The sequence below is a fragment of the Tyto alba genome, unplaced genomic scaffold, assembly GCF_018691265.1.
Source record: "Tyto alba isolate M040663 unplaced genomic scaffold, T.alba_DEE_v4.0 Super-Scaffold_44, whole genome shotgun sequence".
Taxonomy (NCBI): domain Eukaryota; kingdom Metazoa; phylum Chordata; class Aves; order Strigiformes; family Tytonidae; genus Tyto; species Tyto alba.
Genome location: NW_024881320.1, coordinates 14342774 through 14369828, shown reverse-complemented (window position 1 = coordinate 14369828; position 27055 = coordinate 14342774).

Genomic DNA, 27055 nt, shown 5'->3' with positions numbered 1-27055 from the left:
TGATCTTTATTGGGCCGTCTGCCTCGTAGCATCAAAGGCAAAAGCAGGCCCGTGATTTGTCCTACAACAGCTCTATAAAAAACATAATTGCCCAATAACCCTCTGTCTGCAAACCAAGCCATCTTCCTGTTTCTTCTCTCATAAAGACTATTTGACAAGCCTGTTCCATCAGCTTATAAAAACCTAGAAATAGTTACCTTCCCTGGAAAGCAACTTTAGAGAAAAACAGAAAAGAAACTAGTTTCTCTTACATATATGTGTAGAGAGACTGTGTGTCTATATATATACACACATACACACTAAGATTTCCACAACAAGTAAAATATGTAAACCACTTAAGACAGTCAAATTATCTACTGGCATAACAAGCAAACGAATTATTCCTTCTTAAAATAAGGATGTAAGCATTACATATTGAATTTATGGGGTCAGAAATGTTCTGTACTTTAAAGTGAACAAAAGTGAGGCAGACTATGTGCTGCTAAACTAGAAAAGGAATGGTCTGAAAGTGGTGCAGTAAAAATTATTCTGAATACCTTGGCGTTATTCTGAAGTTGCATATGATCAACGACAACTTAAGATTGTTCTCTTTTATACTTCTCTTTCTGCCTTCTTAAAGAGCTTGTTTTCCCCCCATAACAACATTGCTGCAAGACTCACCAACAAAAATGATTCTTCAGCCTTCCCTTTAATAAGGATGATGATGTAAATTGTCCAGTCACCTTCTGGTTAGTGTAGGGAGTAGCTCATTCAGGTGACATTCTGTCCTTAAGCATCCTTGAGAAAATACAGAGAAATTCCAAATTAAAATTGGTATACCTAGGCCACTCTGTGCTTCAGCCACTGAAAAGTAATTTTAAGTAATACTTTGACTGAATAATCTTGTTACTGATGAAGTTTTAAAAAGATCAGTTATCCAACAACCTGTCTGTCACAGGTTTCATTTGAAATATTTAACATAGATCCACAATTAAGATTTGATTTGTGGTGGTAAGATTTACACTCCTGGCAAATGTAAGAATATTGCATTTAATTTACTTTCGATACAAATAGTTGCTTTGATATGCCTGAGAACAACTGCCTTGGGATCTGTTCCTCCCAAATTACGTCAAATAAGAATTTCTCTGTTAACATTAGTGGATGAAGGATCAGGCTCTTTAAAAACAAAGAAATAATTTGCGACTACTGCTATGGGCCAAATCTTGAAGTGTTTACTTCATTACACAAGCAAGGCTGTCCTTGAAGTCAATAAGAAAGAAAGGTGGGGTTGAAGCTAAGGGAAGATGCTGATTTCAGATTCCATTGTTCTAAATCCACTGATGTTTCAGAATACTCTGATTTGACACTGGTGTATTTGTGACCCAGGATTTGATTTTACAGTTCTGTGTAAGCAAAAAAATCCCCAAATCTGGGACAACGATAAAACCAGAAACCCCTAAGGTGCCCTTGTAGATAAGGCCATTCTGAAAGGGTGCTGGAAGTCAATTAGCTTCATTTTACAGACAAGGCCTTTTTAGATTGTGTCTGAACTCAGGAAAGTGGGTACCTTATCATTTTTTTTCTTCTAACTTCTATGACAAACAACAGTCTGAAGTGGACCGAATAGCTTTTCATCTAATATGACTCATAATCTCGCTCCAGCTCTACTTCTAAACTGTATGTTCAAGATACTTATCAAGCACATATCCAGATTCCCAAGTCACAACATGCAGCGCTATTTACTATCTATCAATAAGCTGGTGCCCTTAACCAACACCATCACGGCTACAGGGAAGCCGGGTGATTCAGCTGCTTTGAGTAAGCCAGTTCCAACTTAGTTTTATCACCTGTCTTAAGACAGTCGCTGCAGTACCTCTTAAATTCAGTCTTGGCATAACTTCATTTCTGTCAAAATGAGCAAAGTTCATAAGGCAGATTTTTTGAGAAATATAGTCGATGATTAAGAACTAATAGTTTCATGCATCACTGTTGTAGGTTATCCTGCTTCACCTAGTCTGAAGTCAGTTAAGCTTACATGATTCAACTTTTTTAAAGCAGATTGACAGAACTGGGATTGTCCATTGGTCTTGCTGTAATAGATAGCTATAATGTTGAATAGTATCAGCAGCTGTTTCAACTAATATAATAGTTAGTTGAAACTAATAATTAGTTTCAACTAATATAATAAATTATTTTATTCACAGTACATAGGTTACATTAGTTTCAACTAATATAATAAATTATTTCATTCACAGTACATAGGATGTCCCTTCATACATTTTCCTAGCTTTTTTCCAGTCTTACATAGAAATGAAATATTTAATTTCTTTCCCATTCAGTTATCTGTTCTCTGATTTGTATTCACATAACTAATTGTCTCTATGGGACCAAATCTTGATTACTTTTATCTATCTTCAGATTTTTATACAGCTACCAGTTGCTGCTGGCTAACAATCTAGTTCCAACATCCACTCTCTTAATTTCTCATCCTGTATTGATTCATCTCTGTTCAGAGGTTTCCTGCAATTAGACAACTGAGTTGTCAAAAAAGAACCATTTCCCAAGCCTTCTCTGTTTTTTCCGTGTTCTTTCTGTTCATCACAAGGCCAATGCATCTTCAAGTGAGACTGTGCTCTGCACCTCCCCAGCAGATACCACTGCAACTTTTCAGCAGTTACTCTTCTGAAGTAGCTTCTATCCCCTCTCCAGACCCTTTCTTTCCCTTTGTATCTAGTGGAGAAGCAATACCTCTCCATCTTTTCACAAACTGGAAAAAATTAATCTTCCAAGCAGCTACATTCACTGATCTGTCTGGTGTGGGCATGAGTGCCTGTGGCCCAAGGTAATCCAGTTGGCTTGTCTTACAATGTGAGATGACATAGGAGTCCTACTTGTTGTCTCAAACACTGTAAAACCAGCCTTAAAGAACTAAACCAACTTCAAAAATACAAAAGAAGAAAAGAGCCAATCACCCAAAGTCAGTGTCTGCCTCTTTCTCCTGATTTTTCAACTCTTCTCACCAGTATTCTTAGTGCTTCCCTCTATCTCCTCCCTGGATAGCTTGTTTCCTCTTAGTTCATCTAAGTGGTAAACACATTCTTAAAACACTTTCAGAAGTAATGTGTATACATTGAGTGAATACTGAGCTTACCCTATGATGAGAAGATAGTATTTTTGGTCAGTGAAGACCTCAGGCAGAGTGTCAAGTGCAGCTCATCCAGAATAGCGAACAGATAATGGTCAGTCACATACCTCAGTCACCCCAATCTTATCCTATGTACTGCCCAACCTAGGAATTCCTTCTTCCTTATGTCTGCCAGTAGTCTTCTGCTCAGGAGCCACCCAATTCATCTCAGGGACTCCATAGTGATTTATTCTCCTCTTTGCTGAGGAAACCTCTCAGCAGCATAGCTAACCCTGTTCTGTAAAACTGCCCCTTCCGCTGGCCTTACTCTAGCCCTGTGCCCCCTGCAAATGGCATGCCAGTCTTCAGAGCCAATTGCTAACACAGATACCTCCACCTGGGGGAAGCAGAGAACCACAAAGAGCTCCTTACTTTTGGAAGGTTCCTGAGTACTCCTCTGCGTCAGGCAGGAAGTTAGCCCCTAAATATGCATAATCGGACTCCAGGTTTAACAGCTGTGCCAGGTCCAATACCAGCGTTGAACAACCAGAACTTGGCATAAAACCTGCTATGGGCAGGAGTTCTCATCTAAAAGAGGTGTTGGTTTGAGTTGTCCTGAGAACAACTGGACTGCCATCACCTTTGGGCAGACTAATAAACTTAGGAGTTGATGTGCACTTCCTCCATAAACAACTTTTTCATGTAAACATCACATTCTGAATCTGTTTAAGCTTCATACCTCCAATCTATGAATCTTGATGGCTTTTCCTAATGAAGAATTGGACCCAAAGGTAGAGTTTCACCTCTAGTTGTGTATGGTCTGGGGATTGATGCAATAGTGATGTTATAAAAATAAAAGGGCATAATGCTGGACAGATTAATTGTTCTTGAAATTGGAATGTTAAGCTTGTCTGGGCCACCAGGCTGTAATGCATGTATTGTCTTAATGAAGGTTGTGTTACATACATTGAATGATTACTACAGTAGTAACTCCTAATGCTACAATATTGGATAAGAGAAAAAAGTATACCATCTGTAATGATATCTATTATTAGTATGCAGTATTTATGAAGTAAACTGTATTGACAGTTTCTCTGAGGAGAGCAGAAAGGTGCTGGATACCTCATTTAGTATGGCAGAGTGAATCTTGAGAAAAAAAAATGGAAATTAATGCCTGCTCTTAAAAAAAATAATCAATGCATCAGTGGTGAAAAAAGTCCATGCTGAGCAGCAGGAACTTTATTTATAGTCTCCTCCAAAGATCCTAATGTAGTAAAAAAACCTGTAACTTGCCTTGAAACATTAAAAACCTGAGTTGGCCCATCTGATATTTAGATCTATGGCCCAACGCCTCCAAGCCCAGTGCTGACCTTTAAGACTCCCTGCTCAGCAACTGTTCCACAAAGTTGTTTAAAATGAAGGTCTTGATCCTGCTTAGCAAATCTGCGTAGTATAAAGTTGAGCTAAACCAGAGCCTTGTTAAACAAAATAAGGCTCAGTGCTGGCTTGGAAGTTTGTTCATGCTGTACAGAACTGAAACTCAAAGTAGAAGCAGGTAAAAAAAAATGTGGAAGAACAAAACCTTCCTCTAGCTCCATCACTCAGGCTCTTACACATGTTGAAAAATAAACAGCCACCAACTTTTACAGCAGCAGGACTTGGAGCGTGCTATCGGGAAACCCACTAAACCTTTAAAGGAGGTACCTTTGGAAATATTTTATAGACACTCATCTCCCCAGCAGGAAAGTTAGTGCTGGAAAGAGACATCTTTAACAAATAAATAATAGTTTATTAAGTCACTTGTCTCCACAGCAGGAAATAAACTAGGGGGTGGGGAAGGAGGGTGGTGGGGTGTCAAAGGAAGGGAAACAAAAAACGTTACCCTCGCAACCCCTCTGTTCCAACAGAGCTGTATTTATTTAAAACACTCTTCTCCTAAGACAGATGGAAAAAATAATTAAACCAGCCACCCACCCCTTTTATTAAACTCCTTTGTGACCACCAGGGATACGATTAACATGGCCACCATAAAAACCCAGTCCCCTACCCTCAAAATAAAGAGAAAAACACAAGCAAGACTGAGACACCGTGCAGGGCAGGAAGGAAATTAAGAACCTGCCTCTAGGGCAGTAAGAATATTTTTTAGAGTGCCTGCTGGAAAATTTGACAAGAGTATCATAGTAAAGGGGTAAGCATTCAGCTTATCTCAGCTAGGCCTTGAAGGCTCATGGAAAAGCATCTTCCTCTTAGGCAATCAACTTGGTGTGGAGAAGCTGTGTGGAACTACCATACCTCAACAGCAGAGTAAGCATGAAGGATACATAGCTGCTTGCGAGGACAAAATGGCAAGAATCAATTTGTCCCAAACTTCCCAAGTTTTGAAGCTTGTCCAAATTCTCTGATGTCCCACGTGCAATCACAGAGACACTTCATGTGGTGCTAGGCATCTCATCCATTCTTTTTATTTAATGCACTGGACTTTTCTATTTTCTTCCCACTGCTGCTTCAAGGCATTCCATGCCTACAGAAGGCAAGGCCAGATTTCCCCAGGAAAACCCATCTTCATTTATATAGTGCAATAGAAGTCTGTATTTTCCAGTTGATTACACAGCACCATGGCAAATCTAGGTACATGGATCCCATACAGAACATCTTTTTTTTTCCCCTGCTAATGCCATTTTATAGTCACTGGCACCTTAGTTTTCAGTCCAAACCAGCATCCTTTCCTCAAGATCAAAGATACTCAGGACAAACAACCTTCATCCCTTTGTGATGACTCTTCGGTGGTTTCTTAAACACCACTACCCTGTCATCAGAATCATAGGAAAACCAAGAAATCTTAAACCTATCTGCAGCTGTTCACATGCATCTTACTGGCACGGTGGCTACAAAACCAAATGGAAATAAAATAGTTAATTAATACAAGGTTAAAGCAGGCTTTATGTACACGATTCTTTGCAACTACAGGAGTCCATACTGGAGGCATCACTGTACTTAGATACTGACTTTACTGTATTATTTCCATGTTATCTTTAGTAATAAACTTACCCTTTCTGAACATGTGTATGCCGACATTTGCTCCTGACTGCAGCACTTTTTGCCAGGAATTACCCCTGAGCAAAAGGAAATCAGCCAGAATCAGTATGTACAACGTTTTTCACTGTAGCAGCCTGACTAAAAAATGTTATGCATAGTGTCTATCAGTGCATAATGGTGATCAGAAACCATGCCAAATGTGGCAGCCTAGAACAAAAAGCTGCCAGGATAAAATGATAGTCATCTCTATGGTATAAGATCTGTCAGCTTCCCAAACCAAAGATTTCCTTTCCATGATTGCCAAGGAAGCTCCTTGCACACTGTCAGCATTATATACTATATAAGGAAACACTGAAAGCATTTTTAATATCTTGTGAGAACACATTCATAGAAAATATTTCTCAATTATGTTTGATTTCAAGCTGACCTGGGAAGCATTTTGGTTGTCTTCTATTAACAACAGAGCTGAATGTTCTATTCTCCTCCCCTTAGGAAAGTAAGGAGACCTGATCACCTAGTCTTAAGTTGTTAATACAGAGAAAGTTTGTGATTAGTATCCCCTGTGCTGTGGTAGATGTTGACTGTAGGAAGGTATGTGATACCAGATCAAGTAGAGAATGAACAAAATCACTTGTTACATGGATAAAGGGTCTCCATTGAGTTGTCACAGTGACAACTGCTTATAGTGTTCTGTAAATAAGGAGAGATCTGGAGTGCGTGTAAGAGGAACATACAGCTCAGACTGAAAATTTGCTATAAAGAAAAGGAGTGAAATAGAAGATGCTCCCACTTCAATAAGGGACCTTTTGAAGAAAAAAGGGAAGAATACTGTTAGCACTGCGTAGATCATAATATCCCCTGTCCCCTTAGTAAAATGAAGGTTTTCTTTAGAAAAATGGTTTAATAACGCATGATTAGTAGGAACAGAGGGATGGGGAGATGGTAACTACAATACTATCCAGTTAGGTAAACAGTGAGCAAAATCAGAAAAGGAGGTATTAATTATATCTAATATTTGTTAGTGTCTCTTTTCTTAGAAGAGCTGAACACACTTTATAAGCACTACATTACTGGTACACGTAATAACAGATAACTAGGGTTTTCGTAACTAGACTACTGTGTATGATTGCAGATGCTAGGGAAAATTAGACAAGTAGAACATGGTTCAGCAAAAGGGCACTGAGTCAGGAACCTGTGATTGCATTTATTGCTGGCTCTGCCACTATACTGTTTTGAGATGCTGAGTAAATCACTTTGTCCCTATCTATGAAATGATAAGGACAAATAGGCTTCCTTTACAAGACATATATTGACATAAATGGATAAAAAGTGTTAAAATGAAAGATGAATGTTACTGAATAGCTGAGATTAGACTTAACAAAGCATTACTGGATCTTACAGTCTAGGTGGAAGTGGGAATATCTGCTTACCGAGCTGGATGTCCAAGTCTCATAAAAGTATCTTTCATGACTATGCAGATATGACAGCATCATAATTTTAATGTCTTGTCTGGATGGCTTTTATACAGCAACATGCATACTATTCAGTACAGTTTAGGATATCTTTACATAGCTATTTTAATGCCTAGCTACTAACCTAACTACTTCAAAAATCATTTTAATTTATATGCATTGTATCACATTCTCAGCAGGGATGACTAGTCAACATCTGAGCCTTAGGATCTGAGGGAGGGACTGACCTTGCCAGAATTTCAACTTATGGTTATTGGCAATTAAAGTATTTCTATCCTGCTGCTCTGACAACCAGTCTGTTCATCTGGCAAGCAGTTATTAAACAGCGATGTGGGCTAGCCTCACTCACTGCCATTTTATCATCACTTGTAGCATTCATCCACTGCTTGTGGGGATGGATCTCAAAAAAGAGATTCTGAGGGTTTTAATCAATTTCCTGAGTTCTGCCCATCAACAGTGTCTTCATTTCCTGCCACTTTATAAAACAGGGTTAAATTACAGTCACAGTCTTGTTTTGGGTTACTCTGAATAATCCCACTGAGCTGCTTCAAGTTTACACTCATCTGGGATCCTGCTGCAAAGACTATGAGGATTGACAGGAATCTTCAGCAGACTTGATATCAGGTCTTCCAGCCTTGATCCTACATTGTTCAAATCTATCAAAATTTTACCTTTCTTTTGAATAGAAGCAGGAATAAAAGCCTAATGAAGTGGCAGTTCAGCCCTCACTGTGTGAATTGTTTGTGGATTGGAAAAAATATCAGAGCAGCTGGAAAACTGCTATCCTCATAATCCTGTATTGAATGAATGTCATAAATTTTGCATTTAAGTAATTTTATATAATATTTAACTAAAAACTAGTGGGTGCTGCTTTCTTTTATTCTGAAAGAGATCAACTGCTGAGTTCTATGATAGCATTGTATGAAAAAAGATTAATGGGTACATAAAGATTTTTAATATTTGGCTCTTACCTAGACATTTCTGATAACCAAGAGTTTAGCTTCTACGGGACAAAATTTTGCCTAATTTAAATTTTAAAGTCTCAGGACCGCAAAGTAAACTTACACGAGTTATAGCCTGGAGAGTTATCAGGGATTTGACAAGGGATGTTAAGAAAAGTCCAAGGGCATTAGGTACATTGATTGCTCTAATTTTTATGATTTTAAATGTGTTTCTTTAACAAGTTTCCATGTCTGTTTATTGACAAGATTTCCCTTAACAACTTTTTCTCACTGATACCCAGATCCATGATCCATTCATGCATAGGACATTATGTTTAAAGGCATCATCTGATATGACAACAGTTGGGGTTTTTTTTCTTTTTTTTGTGTTGTTTGGAGGGTAAATAATGAAAGCAGATCATCTTAACCAGCATATACTACAACTAGTGACAGAATCAGAGCTGATACTGAGGGATTAGTGTGAGAAAAACCCCTTACCACGATGACTAAAATTACCATCTTCAGTAAGATAAGGTAAAGTAGCTGTGTTGCACCAGTCTGTTGCTTGAACTGGTCTGGTTACTGTGAGGTAACAATCTACATAAGAGAAAATCATCTAATAAGATTTCTGACATGAAATTTAGGTTAAAGTTCTCAAAAGCAAGTGATCACAAAACTCTATTTATCTATCTTATTTCCAATTTTATTTTAAATAAAATAATATTCCCGTGTTTTAACTTATGTATCACAGTTAAGTGGGTTTGTTCGTACTCTGGCAAGCTTAATATATTTTGATGCTGTCACTGTCTCTCCCTCAACTAATATATATAATTTTGTTCTTAAGTTTAGTCCACTTTTGACAGACAATTCAAGAAGGATGTCTCAACTCTGTCAGGAAACAATCTAGAAACCGGTATTTAATCAAAATTTTCTGATCACATCAGCCAACCATTTGTCCATGAATTACTGATACCTTTTTACAACATATTTTAATTTGAATTTAACACTCTTCCCTCTTAATTTTTTGTATCATCTCTTGGAATTATATCAAAGCTGAGAAGGCTGGGAACCTAGTTTGCTTAAGAGAAAATATGACAAGCACAGATGTCTGCTTTGGCACAAAGATTCCTGCTCCTGAAGAAAGCAAAAGTGTTAGAAAGCAGGAAGCCCTGATCCTGGAAAAAAATTACTTTATTTATATACTTCTGAAAACTTGGGCAAATTTAATTAGTTGTCAGGCATGAGGGGACTAAAAATATTTGCTTATGCTTGCAAAATACTGTGTATGGTCAGAAGTTCTAAAAAATACTGCAAAATGTTACTGTGATTAATAAATGCTGTTGTGTTATTTGAGTGAAAAATGCATTACCTGGCAAATGAATAAGGATTTCAGGCAGACCAGCCTAATTAGACAGAATATCAATTTATATATCCATCTACTTTATATCATAACAATAAACTGTAATAATAATATGTGAAAATGGATTCTAGGAACCCGATCAAATATACATTTAGCTCAACATATTCTTTCCATTGGCTTCAGTATTCACCATTGTTTACGATGTAAAGCTAAAGAGTATTGAAGTTACGAGATTTAGTAAAATTGATAGAGCATTTTGTCACTGGAGAGGATGTTGGTATTTATTTAGCATGCAGAAATCCTAAAACTCTGCAAGGTGTTAAGTATAATTAATACATTCCTCCTTTAATTATGAGTATAGTTTAAATAGATTCACTGAAGAACTTAACCCTGTATTTGACTCCAAGTAAGATGCTAAAGCACACTACAGTCAAATTAGGTGTATGCTTAAATGTTCCTGATGTATAGGGGCAGATTGAAATGAATAAGCACCAAAATCTACTATGTAAACAGATGTATAAATGCAAACTGATACCATAACATTAGTTATTTTTCTATATTTGTTTTCAAAACAAATATCATGGACAAAGAACATCAAAGCTGAAAAGTCAAGTACTCAGACTTTGGGAAATAAATCAAGGTTTCCCGTGTACAACTGCACCCATAACACTACACTCAGTCACAGATATATTTATGACAAAGGAGATGCCAGACACAGTGATAGTGTGCTGTTTTTTCTACTGTTTTTGACACTCCTTGTTCAAGCAGATTTCTTAAAAAATGAATAAAAAAATCAAGGAAAGCTTGGTCTGGATTAAGAACTCAGGTAAAAACAGGCAAGGAAACGGGAATTTGAAGAAAATGAAGCTCACAGCCTAAGTGAAAATTATACAAAATATTTTTGTAACTGAATAATTGAGATAATGCAGCAGTCTGATTCTTTTTGATAGCATGATCATTACTCTTTCCTCAATCACTGTCTATAAAATAATAAATACTACTATCCGCTGGTTTAGATATGTAGATGTTATACTGCATCTTGGCATATCACTGGGAAAACCTTCAGACAAAATTAGTCCAGCAACAGTTCAAGAGCAAACTACATACTCAAATCTGGTCTGAATTTTTTTGAAACAGTATGGAGAAAGAAAGGTTCATGATTTTGATTTGGTTCATCATAAAGACAGGCAGGTCTTCACAAACTTTTATTCAGGCTTACCTTGAGAGAAACCCTAACATCCATACAATGGTCGTGTTGGTAGTTCCTAGTCCTGCTTTTGTCAAGTGTCTGACACTGCAGCTCCTACTGTCGAAAGTTATTTAATCACTGTGTGAGATGGTCATAAGAATCAGTGGAATATGTGATTTATTTATCCACAGAATTCCTAAAAAAGGACTTGTAATTTAGTTGCACTGAAAACCTTGGAATGAACAAGATTAACAGAAAGAACGGGAAAGAATTTTACATCTATGAGGAAAAAGGGAAAGAAAAGGCTGTAGCTGAAACATTTTGTTAAAAGATCTTGCTTTGGTTACTAGAACCATAAGAGGTGTGATGTGACAGCAGGTTTATTCATTTCTAATTATGGACATGGCTTTATCTGCAAGTCTTCTTCCCCCTCCTCTGCTAACTGCCCCCCCTCCTTTTTCCTCCTATCCCCTGGGGCAGCACTGTGGTGGGGCTCAATCACTCTTTTATTAGTTGTGATATACTGTGGCTAATTCCCTTAATCTGGACCTTGCTTTCCTATAAAGCCCAGACCACAGGTATTGAATTTCCCTGATCAAAGTGCAACCAGTGTGGGACACAGCAATCTCCACTAAACAGGGGAGCTTGGGAAAGCTCGTAAATGGAGTAAAAGAAATACACGTACACACACGCACTCACAAGATGGTGCAATCAATTGGTAGAACAATCACGTGTGAAATATTACTGGCTCCTTAAAGTGCTGGTTCTGGGATTTACTGCAGTGTATTAATCTGCTATGCTTAATGCATTGACCTTTCACCCCTAGCAATTCAGTAGACGGTGCTTGAATTGCCAGAAGCTAATACAATGGATTAGGAGCAGAAAGAGCCCACCATATTGAAGTGCCACAGCAGCCCTAAACCATATGACCAGTAACTTGTCCATCTTTCTTAATAGATAGTGCCAGACAACGTGGCTACCACAGAAAGACCTGTATTGACAGCAGAATTTCTGGAAAGGGAGATAGCAGAATAAAGGCTTGTTATAAAACAATAGAGAAGGGCAGTCTTGTGACTGAGTCACAAGACAGGGATTTAGAAGAATTTGTTTTATTCCATGCAGTCATTCTCTTCTTGTGTGTGACCTTAGGCAAGACAATTCACTTCTAAGGATCATGCCTTTCCTATCTGTAAAATTGGGATAATGGCACTTACCTAATTTTCCCAGGGGCTGTGGAAAGGCTTTGTTCATTGACATTTAAAAGGCACTTTAGGATCACAGGACTGAAAATGTTATATATTCATGCAAAATAGTATGATATTCAGTTCATTAAATATCCATATAGATGGAGAAGAGAATGGAATGAACCTCCCTTCATATGTACACCAGGAAACTAAATCATTAATCTAAAAGCCTTCTCTTGAAAGTGCTGTGTTCATTTGAACCAAAAAGTTAGCTCAGATCTAAAAGTAAGTGCTATGCAGACTTGTAGAAATGTGTAGAAATAAATGATATGGAGAGCAATGCATATCTATAATGGTGAGATAATCAAATGTCCTTTTCTTGCTTCCTTGGTCATTCAAAAGCTCTACATTTCATGTATAAAAACCCCTTTGGAATTAAATTTCCAATGTTAACTCTTCAATGTCATCTTTAACTATTCCATATAATCTAACAAACGGTTATACAGTACTACTGAATTTGAGAGGAGTGTCCAAAAACCTCATAAAGGAGATTATTCTAAGTAATCGTTATCAAATACTATTAAATTCTGAATAGCGTTAAGCCCCCTCCACCCGCCTGCACAGGCACTCTCATTTGGGATTAAAGGGACCTTTATTTGATTTGTTTTACTTCAGTACAGAATAAATTAGGTTGACCTGAATTAAGGGCTCTTCGATACTCATGAAAAGTGTCTACACGGGGATTTACTATGCTTTAATTGGTCCACTTCAAAAGTTAACTTGGATATTTTTTCCTGACGTGCTCAGAAACTACCACAGAATATGTGTCATATTTACAAAATTCAGAATTTACCACTTAAGCGAACCTTCTGGTAATGTTGTGTACTCTTAGAACTGGAATATACTTATAATGATGAATAACAGTGAGATTCACTTCATCAAACTTTGATTACCTGAATTTAGGTCTCTAGTCTAAGTTTGTTGCATATACTAATTCAACAGAAAGATATGCAACCCTAGAAGATGACAAAGCCATCCTGGTATGCATCTCTGAGGTTGCTGCTATATGATTGTTTTAAGTCAACATAAGAGGAGGCTGTCCCCAGAACAGTTGACCTCATATTCCCTTGTCCCTAGCAGCATGTTTTGCCATCTCTCTTGTGCCAGCAAGCATTCATACAGCCACATAACAAATTGAGTTGGGAAACTGATCCAATGAAAAGCAACTCTGAACAATAACAACAAGAGAGAGAAAAAGATTAGTTACAGAAGAGTCACTGCATGATGAGTTAGGCAGGCTTAATTTTGATTGTGCAACCATATCCTAAAAAAAAAGCGGGATGAATTGTTTTCCGGAGATATTAGTTTATAGCAAACACCTAATTTAAGACAATTGAAGAGAAAGAAACCTAGCCCTAAGAAACCATACTTGTGCAAGCTCCTATGAATGGAAGTAGGTCTGAGTTTCTGAGCAATATTTATACGTCATTCCTTGCGGTTAAGCCTCTTTCTTCAATTTTTCACAGCAAATGTTGGCAAACACAGTTGGAAACTGTCTTTTAAGTGCCCATTTTATAGTAACTTAAAGGGACCTGGTTTTCAGAAAGGCCTGTGAAAACCATCACTCACATAGGGCACTGAAAACTGCTAATCAGTTTTGAAAGTCTTGTCCCTATCTAAAAGGAGTTACATTCATGTAAATTATTTTTTTTAATAATAAGCCAATACATATATATTTTAATCCAGCCACATGGATAGTAAGAAACACTCTACCTGTGTGGCACTGTTGACTGTGTCACACACGGATCAGACAACACTCTGTGCATTTCAAGAAAATCTTGACTCAAAACATTGCAGCCAAAAGGCCTGAGTGCTCAACTTGAATGGCTTTGAAACCAGAGCTCTTCAAATCATAATTCAAGGACTTGGGAGTAGCAAAAGGCAGAAGAGATGAATGGCCTAACAGCCAAGAATGGATCTGAGCAGAAGGGATGTCACAGGACCGCAAGGGACAGTTGGGAAATTTCTTTGCCCTGGTGGGTTGTGGGCCCTACTGCTCGCTGCCTGACATCAGCCACTTGGAATGCCAGTAATATAACACCCCTGCGACACACGGTGCTCCTGCCGTACAGTTTTATTGCCCTGCTTCCACTCTCTCTGGTTTATATCGGATTGTGTTTTCCAAAGACAGGCAATAAAGAGGGGAGGAGGGGAAGGGGGATTTATAGCCTGCTAAACTAAACTTCCCCGGGCTTGCTGTCCTCTGTCCCAGCCCTCCTCTTGTTGCCCTGACTGGTCTGGAGGAATACTGCTTATAGCAAGGTCTCAGGGTGTGAAGGACGAGGCTTGTCAGAGACTACTTGGACTCTCTTCTTGGGAGGTCAGAGAGCACACACCGGTCATCCACCAACTCAGTTGCTTCAATGTACCACGCACTACACCATACTGTGATGGAACAGTATGTAGTTTTTTTCATATGCTAATAATCTTGAGACCAATCTTGAATAGCATACTTAGAATTTGCCACACAAGGCTCTCACTGTTTGTGGAAGGATTGTGGAACAAGTTAAGGCTTACAAAAATCTGGCTTACTGCAGGCATCTTTAGTACTTCTGCTTCTGTGAAATGATTGTCAAGGTCTCTGCCTCAACAGATTTTATGTGAAGGTCTGGCTTGCTGCATGTGTGATTTCAAGCATGGTATGATAGTACAATGTGGCTTGGGATCTTTATAATTTAGATCTAACTAAGCTGGGAGCTTTTAGAATGTGAAGATGAAACCCCTGGCTAGTCCTGATGAGGACCTCCAAACCACCACTGTGCCACAGGTTGTCCCATTCCATAGTCCTTAAGGTATGTGAAGTGAATATATGTAGCTAAACAATGGCAACTGTAGTTTTCTCAGGCAACACTGCTTCTGGAAGGGGTACCTAGAATCCTGAAAGGCTGCCACTTAGGCGAATCTGCTTTGTGACAGGCATAACAACAGCACAATGTGATTTTTGACATGCTCTATAAATATGGGGGATAGGGCAGGGGATGGGGGAGAGAGGAGATAGGGAAGGATTCAGGACAGGGAGAGAACCATTTCCACACAACAAATACTTGGTGAAATGCTCACCCAAGGCGTAAGTCTCTAAAAGAAAGATTTTTATCTGACATGACTACTCAGTGGAACATTCCTCAAACTCCTGTGCTGTTCACAGTTTTTAAAACATGCAGTCTCTCCCAGTATTTTCTGGGAGATGGGATAAATAAATGGAATTCTTTCCTACTGGATTTCCAGTGTAATGTGGTATAGGACCGAGAGAGAATGAGTGCAAAGCAACTGTGTGAATCAAGTCATTGCATTCAGATAAGTGTGGCAGGTAAGTGGGGAGATAGACAAACACCAGTAAAATGCAAGCACATGCCACCATGTAAACAGTGAAATTACAGTGTACTCCACTATCCTGTGATAAAACTGTCAAGTGTCTCAACTGCCTGTCATTGACAGAAATTTTAAACCAGTTCTTACTAGCGTGATCTCACGGTGCCAGGTGCTCCCCTCTGGTCTCTCATTCATTACTTTCCGACCACCTCCACCTCTGACAGCTGCCCTGGCTGTGGTGGGTAAGGTGAACACACCAGTATGCAAACATCACGCAGTGGAAGGTATTGCCTCAGCCTCTCTGAGGGGGTATAACCACCAGGGATGAGATGAAATGCGAGATGAAGAATGGACTCTGCATGGAATTTGTGAAACCCTGTTTGAATTGTTTAACACAGTGCTGAGCAAAGGACAAGAGAAAATGCTGTACTGTGGGGAAAAATTCAGCAGCGGCAGATATGAGTGGTGTAATGGGACTTTTGAATCTTACATTTCTCTGATTGAGAGACTGCATGTCATAGCTTCTGAGTCCAGTTCAGCTGCACACCACATGACATGCTAAATTAGACCAATTAAAGAACCACCCAACATTTAGGTTAGCAAGTGGTTTTTTTCCTTTTTAATCTTCTATCATGAACCAAAATGGCATTGTGCTCTTTATGTGTTACTAAGATCTAGACAAAGGACTTGGAACTTTACTCTCCAGGGGATTTGGGGGTTTGCAGTATTACATGTATTACTCTCAGGGAGAACTTGGTTTCGGCTCAATATGAGTGATTGCTGTGACTGAACAGTGGTCACTTCTCCTATTGCATTTGCAAGCTAAGCCTGTTTTTTCTCACAGAAAGCAGATAGATTGCTCTAACTTCAGTTTTTCTTTTTTTTTTTTTTTTTTTGTTTTGTATAGAGGTAGTAATTCCTTGTAAATGGTCTCCCTATGGATCTAGGAAGGAAAACACTACTCAGGCGAGGTTCTTGTGTTTTTATACTTCATTATTTTCAGTTAGAAGAAGCTATTTGGAAAGCGTCATCACAAGCTCTAATTCCCAGCCCCTTCCCACCACATGCAAAGAGAAATCCCTCATGTCTTCCCTAGCTATAGGGACAAGAACCTTTGTGTATTATGTACTTATAATTTATCTACACCTGCGTACTTATGCTATGCCCCTTCTTGATTTTTGGCCAAGTGGTTTGTGAATCTTTACTTCTGTCCAGTTATCACCTGCCTGACAGGCTGAAGCCATCATGATGGCATTTCACTATGTGGATTCATTGATACTAAAGAAAGGGCAAGATTGTCCTTATGTAAAGATACCTCTTTTGCAGATGATGGGGTGGCATTTATGGAAGTTTATGATACTGAATCAGGTGGAATGTCTCTGTGAGGTCAACTCAGAAAGGGAAATCATCTGTTAGAAAGGCAGCAGAGAGATACACGAAACACATGAATGTTCTGCAGAACCCACTACTCTTCTGGAGAGTCCTGCCTGAGTTCAAACCCTATGGGATGATGTGGGAGCAAATGCACAAAGTATAAATGAAATACTTATTCAGCCATGTATCTATCCAATAGTTTTTATTTCATGCCTTTCATTGGAGTAATATGTGATCACATTTAAAATACATCAAGGATATACATGTCTGGATATAAAAAAAAAAACCCAACTTTTCCATCCCTATTTATATACCAAGATGTTTTTAACTCATTTTATGAAAAATGCAATTCAACTTTGCAGTTTAAAAGCACCACCTTAAGTGCATGTGAAACTGTGAACAGTAAGTTGCTAGAGTTCCTGGAGAGCAGCAGGCTTCTGGAGACTCTACCAAACACAGTTTTTCACTATGGCAATCTAATGTCCAAAGGTTCTGAGTTTAAGGGAGGAGGGATCTATTTTATGCTGCTTTGAAGAGTAGTAAGAGACTTCGCATGTCCTTAGAGTGGAACCTAATCAATATTCATATTAAAATTCAAGCTTCACAACATTTCAGGGAATGCAACCCTGGTATTATCTGTGGTGTATCAGATAGATGTGCAAGGCTTAAAGCTGCGTCCAAAACTCTCAAAAATGCAGTGAAACACAGGCTGAGTGTCTAGGATAGGGTCTACCTTTTGTTGCAATGATAGGTCATGCTAAATGCAAACGTGCCACAAGTTAATCTCTAGAGACAATTTTCTTTGTGCTGCAGACTGGTAAGCAAAGACAACACTGAAATAATTAATTCCAACTCCTTTTAGAAGAAATTCAGTATAAACTGACTAAGAACTCTTTTTCACTTGTTAGTTGCTGGAAGAACAAGTAACTACTCTGGACATTTCTAATTTAACTAGCATTTCTCTTTTACTCAGCTGTAACACACCTATTCAGGCCTTTATAAATTTTCCCTGTTCAGAGGGACAGCAAGAGATAAAGGCACCACAGATTAGGTCTAAGTGGGAGTTATATTTGCATGTCCTGCACTGACAATCTACATGAGAATTAATTTTACTGTTTGTGAGTGAGAATGCAAGTGTTTTTCAAACATTACTATGGCTTTTTTTTTTTCCTCAGGGAAGTTTCACATTCAAGCTCCTCTCTATTCTGAATAATTTCTCTTAACACAGACCTCTACAAAGACACCTGACAAACACACTGCTCTTTAAACAGTTAGGGAATTTCAGCCTATCTTGAATGCTGCCATGATTTCATGTATAGCCTGGCAATGCATGAGTTACAGAACTATGTCCTGCCAGGTTTTCAGTATGTAAATCTGATATAAATACCTCTCCTGCCTTCATGTTTTTATTTCCTGATTGCCCTGTGTTGTATCTAAAGCATTTAACAACTGCTTCATCTGAAATATTTCTGATGGTATAATGAAAACAAATCCTGGATTCCCCTCCTTCTCTATTTCTGCTGCTTATTAACACAAGGTGATTTAGGATGTCCTTGAGCCTTACAGCAATTGAAATTTATTTCGGGAACTGTGTGCTTAGGGGCATGTGGAAGAGGTTATTTATTCCAAAGAGCCATCCAGCAATGATGATATCATAGGATCTAGCAAAATATCGTATCAACTCAGTTAGTTTGCTACCAAATCACTGCCTGTAGTTTCCTATATATGGTGGCACCTGCTGATATACAGGGTGCCTGTATAAAATTGGCACATATACATTGCTTAATTTTTATAAATACTTAAAATTAGCCTTTATCCTTTTATTGTTGGCCTTCTCTAACCCCTGTTTGTAAACTTTTGCAGGGTTTTTTTTTGCAATAGGGAAAGAACTATCATAAACAAGCTCCATCGCAATCTGAATGCAGCTCAGTCATGGCAAGCTGAACTCCCAGGCAGCTCTTTGCTTCCTTTGCATATGCAATAACAAAGGACAGATTTGTGAATAAAGAATATGATCTATAATGAGCATATTTTTCTATAGATTCCTATTCAGGTGTAGCTGACTTTGAAGAAATTCTGCTTCAGGTAGTTATCATTATTGAGGCCTTTTTCAGAGCCATTTCTAAAATTCATGGCCTCCTCCTGAAGCTAGCAGCATTCAAACTTTGCTCTTGGTTGAGGCAAGAAAAACTATCTAAGATAACAAGTACAGACAATCACTTCACTATGGTTTGTCTAGTTATAACTGGCTGCTGGGAAGGTTAAATATCCAAGCAGTAGAGAGTCTCAGATTTATTTTGTGGAACACAGCATAGAATCATAGAAAACATGGCAGAAACGAATCCTAACAGGTCATCTAAGCCATCTCTTTCCTCAGGATAGCTATACCTTCAGTGTTCCTTGATGGGGAATTAAGGATTGGGTTTGGGTGGGGTGTTGTTGTATGGTTCCCTATATAGTCTTCAGGAAACCATTCAGCACAGCATAAACAAAATATTATAATTTCTCTGTCTCTCACATGGGTATTGAGCAGCTTAAATACTGCTGGTAAAATGCTGTAGGACCTTTACATTGCTGGATTAAAATGCATATGATTACTGAAGGTGCCTGAAGTAATTTTTTTCTCATGGTTTGACTCTTTTGGCATCTGATTCAGTGGAACTTAAAAGTCTATGGGAAAATTCCGTCTGACTTCAAGTGCTGAATCAGGTTCTTTATAGTACTGAGCTATTTGTAAGTGAAATGTGACATTCTGAAATATCGAATTATGCATTATTACTTGTAAATGTTGGTGTGCAATATTCCTCACTGCATAACTAGCCTGCTGTGAATATCCCATCTGAAAATTCACCCAAAGTGGGTTAGTTAAAGGACTCAGGTGATGCAAATACTGTGAATACTGTACTGGTTACTGCGCAGCACATTCCAAGTATGTTATGAACAACTGTACCGTTCAGTGTGTTCTTTCTGCAAATATTCAGATATTAAATTCTCCCTCTGTAGGTACAGTGCTATATAACTTGAACATTCACTGGCCTATAGAGTATCCTGCTACTATTAAGTCCATAATTCTTTCAAAATTCTAGGATATGTTCATAGAAATATTACTCAGCACTTAGTTATAGTAAGTACAGGAGTGGGGTTCTCTGCTAGAGTGGTGGTCAGAATATTATTGGGATATAAAGAGAGAAATAGGTGTGAAATAGTTACTTGCTACCTGGGGGCATGAGAAGGAAAGAAAGTAACAAGTGTGAAGAGGAACCACAGTTTCAATGTAAGGGTGAGTAGGCCACTTTGTGGTGGTGGAGTTATCTCAACAAGTACAGTCAGCACTGGGTGAGAACCGACACACTTTTGACACGTTTCTTGCATGATGTCCCGAAGCCAGGAGTGGTCTCACTGGTCTTTCTACAATTCTACTTTAATTTACACTGATCTTTCCTTTACCTCTCTTTCACTAGGATGTTAGAGGCAGTCACTGATATCAGTCACTTGCTCTAAGCAAACACATTCTTTTAACATGGTCTTTCCCACACTTTCCTTTGGAAGCTCTTCTCGTTTTTTTTTTTTTTTTTTTTTCCTCTTTTCCCTCAAAATTCATTGTTTCCTACCAACTGCTCTTCTCCATTCCCTTAACTTCAATCAAACAAAGGAGATTATGTCCCACATAATAGGACAAGGTCATCTCTCAGGAAGAATGTGGCTCTTACGTGTTCCTCTTTTACTTCTTTAATTCCTCTCTTTATAGATTTCCCCTATGCCAATTCATCTGTTACTCCTTCTCTCTCATTCACTTCTTAGTCCCTTCGTGGATCAGAATCTTTCCTATATCTGCTACAGACTTCTTAAAGGCATCTGCGTATGGTTAAAGGGTCCTATTAACAACAGGGATTGTTTGTATGACCTAATTAGATTTCCACAGAGACAGCCTTAATAGGCCCTTTTGGTTTTTTGGATTGTCCGCAAAGTAATAGTGCAATGGCAGTGTTCATTTTGCTTGGCTGTATCAGGCCATATATCACATCCTTTTCCTTCCAGTCCTTCAAATAAGCTTGTCTCATTCTTATTTTGGTTTCAAATTATAGATTATAAATTTCACTTTTCTCTACAATTTGACCCCCAGCTGTTGAAACTACTTCAAGTGATTCCCCCTGCCCACCGTCCACCCCCATTGCTAACAGTTTCATATGAAAGTCAGACCTGGCTTTAGGAACAAATGACGTTCCTCAGACCAGATGTGTCTAATAAAAATCCAACCTCCAACTCTCACTTCCCTTCCTCAAAAGGATAAAATTGATTTGAAAGTGCTGATGATAAGATACATGGGAATACAAAATATCCTTTAGTCAACAGATGAAAACTGTGCACTGTGACATCACTGTATCCAGAAGAAACAATGCTGTCAGTTCCTCCACTGCCCTATAACTAGAAGTTATTACACTTGTCCGACAGAAGAGATATGTGTTCATTTAATTTAGCTTTGTTTAGTCTGGCTAAAGCTATTTTAATTCCCGAAGTGCCATAATGAACACTAGAAAATACAGGTTCTCCTCTAGGCTCCATTAGAATCAACTGATGTTGGGAAAAACATGTACTATTATTGGATGACCACTTGAAACAATTGTACAACAACACTGCAGAGTACTTAAACCGGAAAAACAAAATGGCATTCTGCTAGAAATGACCCTGCAGTGCCTGTTGCACACACAGACAGGACTGGTAGGTGGCATGAGCCTATACTACTTACTCTTACAAGCTGGATGACCCGGCAGGTAGGCCAGAGGTTGTACTTGGCCATATGACTGAACACAGTTGTATCAGAGAGCAGATGAGGTTTGAATCTCCAGTGGGTAACCTAAAAAGAGAGCAGAGATGATCCTTATGGCTGAGTATTCGAGAATCTTCTGTTTCCCTGTCTTTTCTTATCATCGGCCATATCAAGGTATTTCTGTTATACTTAGTGTCACAGGCAAAAACAATAACTTGGATTTTTTTTTTTTTTTTTTTTTTTTTTTTTTTTTGTTGCCCACTGGAGATCTATTCTGTTCGGCATTCTGTTCGGCATCTCCAAACTTCTTTAAAAACCTGCATCCCTCCCCCCTTTCACCCTTTTCTCTATTCTACCTGGATGGCTTTGGATATTTTTCTAGACATGTCTGAGAACATTTTCAGGAATTCTCATATGTAACACATTGTTTTAAAGGTATTTCCAGTATATCTGGGTCTCAGTCAATTTAGAGATACCACTTTCTGGTTTTCAGTTCCATTTCATCCTTCAGTTCTCAAATGAATCCAGCAGATACAGGACAGCTACAGATGATTTGAGAAAACCTGTCTGAAATCTTTTCATAAGATTCCAGTTCAGAGGTTCAGAAGAGGTTTCCTGTTTTACTGATGGAATGAAGAAATTTAGCTGCAGATTTAATGCCTTTGTTACTACTACACGCTGCGAAAATGTTGATGACCAGAAGGAATAAATATATCAATGTCCTATTCACATTTTGAATGAAGGCTGATCTTGCCCATTCCCATATTTGATTCGGGGCCTGATTCTGCAGATATAACTCTTTTCTGTCACTGAAAACTGTTTCATTTCAATTAATTCAGTGGGAGTCAAGGTTATTTAGCACCTTCCAGAAAGTTCTGAAGATCTTATAGAAATGAACTCTTAACTATACACAGATGAACAGTTTAGGCAGGATGGCTGGAAAATCACAGGCTTTCTCATGGCTGCTGACACCCATCGTTCATGCAGAGAGTCACAGAAATCCTGGAGAGATACTATCAGCTTGTTTTTGTCCGGAAACTGCTGCCTGCAGAATATTTTGTACAGTGTAATTACAAATAATAGGGCCCCTGTGAGTTCCATTGGGAGGCAGTTTCACTATCTAACACATCTCATAATTCAGAAATGTTTCTGGTGCCCAGCTAAAATGTAGTAATATCCTCTCATTAATCAGAACTGCAGTCTTGCTTTTGTTTGTTGTATCATTCTACATGAGTGGGGCTCTTCTTTGGAGGATACACGTAGAAAAACATACCCTGTGGTGAGGAAAGCAGTACTGTACATACTAAAAGAAATAAGGTACAGGGACTGGGAAGCATCCTGTATAAGTACTATTATTTTTAGTCAGCTTTGAAAATCTGCAGAAATATGTAACTTCTGTAGATAACCGGAGAACTGCAAAAACAGGTATGCTGGCAAAACAGTTCACTGTCTTCTGTTCTAGTGCCTACTACATCTCTTTCCCCCTTATTGCCACAGAAAGCCTTCTCCTTTCTATTGCACAAAGGTTGAAATCAACCTCCTGGATCTGTTAGGGAATTCCCTCCAGCCCAAAGAGGTCCACTCACAACCGAAGAGGTTTCAGAAATCAGCCTCTCTGCTTTGTGGTAGCATACTACAAATTTGATTTAGCAAAGTACAATGATTTGATATTATGACACCGAAAATTAACATGTGAAGTTGTTCCTTGCAACAGATCCTTCCACAGATGAAGGTTTAGGGTTAATCCTGAATACCTAAGATAGCAAACCAATCACATTTCAGCTGACAGATCATATTATTCTGCTGCTTTTTGGGCCCTAATAAGGATTTCTGTTTGATAAAGTTGAGAACAGCTCATAATGTAATTGGTTTATTTCCAAAATACTTGCAAGTCCTGATACCTCAAACACGACAGCAGTATGCAATGCACATGTAATCTTCTGGACCTCATAAACTAGGTATCTCAACTTCTTCCAAAGGCAGATGCTTTGCATTTCTGTCTCCCTTGAAAACATTGCACAAAAGCCTCTTCTTAATCATCCTCTCTGCTCTACATCAATTCATCCAGGCTAGTGGTTGGAACACTAAACTTAATACCAACTCGCTTTCAAACAGTTCATCAGTACCACATGGGAATTTAATGTTTCAAATGTCAGACAAAAAAATGTTCTACCCCATAATATTCTAAATAAATCCCTTGGTTCAGGCACTATACATCACCTTTATCTCTTCTAAGGAGTGCAATCAGTGATGCCTACCATGCCAGCCACTAGCATGTTCTAGCATAATGTTAAACCCATTCAAGATTTTTGGAATTTCTCAAGAGAATCTCTAAATCTTTTGATGACCATACACTGCAACACCCAGTAGTACAGTATCACTGACCAATGGACAATGAGTTGATTAAATACAGAGTCTAGAGCAAGACACATGAGAATAAATTTCAGGACAGTGAGAAACCCAGGCAGAATTTTTTAATTTTCAGGAAATTGCTTCAATTACCTATTGTATTTTTGCTTTATTTCAACAAACATGACTGTATACAGTAAATGCTGATTTTAGTCCCAGGAAACTACTTAATAAGGAACCATCTTGGTTCTTTTTTCCACCCCCTCGGTTTCTCTCTTTATTGTCTGAATGCTTAAGTCTTGCTCTTGCCAGTGTAGATGAGGAGGAACTCCACTCAAGCCCACACAACAGGAAGAGAAACCAGGCCCTTCTCCTATCCACTTCATGGTGACAAAATTATTTGGATCACTCAATAAGCCAGGAGTGATCTTAGCAGAGAACGCCATGAAGCTGGGTTTGCTTTTTGGTACTTAATTGTCCCTCTTCATCCCCAGAAGTCAGTGACAGAGCTGTTAGCAAAGTTAATGCACTGTTGCAGACTTCAAGATCCGTCTTTGGTAGCCTACAGAAGTCAGCTAAGTTAGCCCACTGATAGGGCATGCCATCAAGAGCCATCCTCATCTCCTTGCTGAGGATGATCCCATATTGTCCTTTTACAGGGTCCCAGTGCCATGAATCAGCAGAAACCCACAGATGACACCTCCACGTAACTTCCCCCCCACACACACCGCCCCCTCAGCTTCGCACCTCCTCCCCTCCCCTCATGGCGGGCTGCATGGAGCCAGGCACGATGCTACATGAGAGCATTTTCTCCTCATTCTGTCAGGACCACCCTCCCCGGGTGCAAATCCCCCACCTGCCTGGGGTATCAAATCCCCGGGTGCAAATCCCCCACCTGCCTGGCACTGACGAGCACCTTGCAGTGCAGGGATGACAAGTTACCTGCTGAAGCTGCAGCGAGCCTGCCTCGAGCTGTATGGCTTCGCTCCCCTCCGCAGGGGGCGGGTGGGCTGGCTCTGTCCTGCCGGGGCCGAGCCCTCCGTCCCCGCAGGCCGCGGAGGAGCCAGCCCCGCGGCGGGAGGCCGAGGGGTCGAGCGGCCCTGAGGCGCGGAGGGGTACAGAGGCGGCGCGTAGCGGTGAGGCGGCCCAGAGGTGAGGAGCGGCACGCGCGAGCGCGGGACGCCAGAGTTGGCGAAGCCCTGAGGCGCGGAGGGGTACGGAGGAACCGCGTAGCGGTGAGGCGGCCTTGAGGCGCGGCGGCCTGGGCTGAGGAGCGGCGAGGACTCAGCAGGGCGGGCTGGAAGACTTCGAGGGCTGAGGTGCTTGGTAGGGAGTGGCACCCGGTGAACTGGAGGATGAGTTAGTAGATTAAAAGCAAATGTGGGTTTTGTGCGTTTGTTGTTCGTGAAGTGTGTTGCAAATGACCTGAAGCTTTTGACTCTGCCATTTCAGAATCATAAAGCAATTTAACATTGACTTCAGTTTCAACAGAAAGCCTGAAGATTTGGATTTTTTCCAAAGTCTATTTCTGACATTGTGTTTAATTTTTGCTTATAAAGGTGGACAGCTTTCATCAAAATGGTATTTTTCTTTGAAGTGTATTCAGCAGATCCATGCCTTTCAGGTCACATGTTTGCTGTTCAGTTCCCCCCTCTGTCTTCTACATCCTAGGATGAAATTATTTTGGGGCTAGAGCCTTTGGTGGCACACACTCACTTCCCTCAGTGAAGTAGGACTGGTTTGTCCAGGAAATCTGTGAATATGCACAATCATAAATCTGTTCTTAGTACAGTTGTTTAGTAATAACTCCCATTATTTGTAGGGTTGTACAGTGATAGAGTAAGGCTCCAGGGGCCTGATGTCTGTGAGACCCGGGCTAAAAATGAATATTTTACATGATGAAACATTGAACAGTGGGAGACAGATGAGAGAAGCAGAATACTGATGAGAAGATGGAGGGGCTGGACAAGCCAGGTGTGACTGAACAGATTTATTTATTTATAGGAGAAGCCCAGCACTCATATCACATAACCTTTTTGAATCCTGGCTGAAGTAATATCATCCCTTATACCTAAATTACTTACCATTTCAACTGCAAATGAAGTTTGGGTGGGTATTTATGCATTAACTACATAGGATTTGCTGTTATAAATAGCCTGATAAAATTGTAACACTGAAGCCTCCGAGTGGAGCCACAGCTTCTATTTTAAAAGAAGGGCTTGTCAATGTAGTTTATAAGGATTTCCTCCTCCCCAAGATAAACTAGGTAAGCGATTGTTGGTTGTTTCTTTGGGGTTTTTTAACCCATTTTAATTGCATCCATATTAGGGTTACTGGGATAACTGTCTGTACACCTAGGCAATACCAATATTCTCATGAAACTTAAGTATAGGCAAGGTCTTAGTTTTCCATCCTAAACTATTATTGTGTTCCTGTGCTAGCTATGAAGTTAGTCAAAACACATTGTTCTGGAAAGTTGAATAAACCTCCCTTTGATGGAAATGGGAATTTTTGACTGAATTGTATGACAATGCATTTTCTAATCGCAAACTGTAATGTGAAAATACTTAAAAAACCCAACCAACCAACCAAAAAACCAAAACCCAAACAAACAAAACATTGAAAGGTGAAAGCCCAGTATTTCTTGTGGTTTCATTATCAGGTGTTTTTTAGTTAAAGGAGTTGTGACAAAAGATAACAAAACTTCTACATGGAAATCGTTACAGTTTTCTCTTGATTTAACATTTGGTAAATATTTCTCCAAGTTATCTGATTTTAGCCTATCCAGATAAGTCAACTGAAATTAATTTAAATTCTGATTCAGACATAGTTGCAAGCTGGTTGAGTTGCTTTTGAAGAAAGCTTTAAAAAGACTGTGTAAGTGGGCCTAAGCATTTGCCAATCTATAAC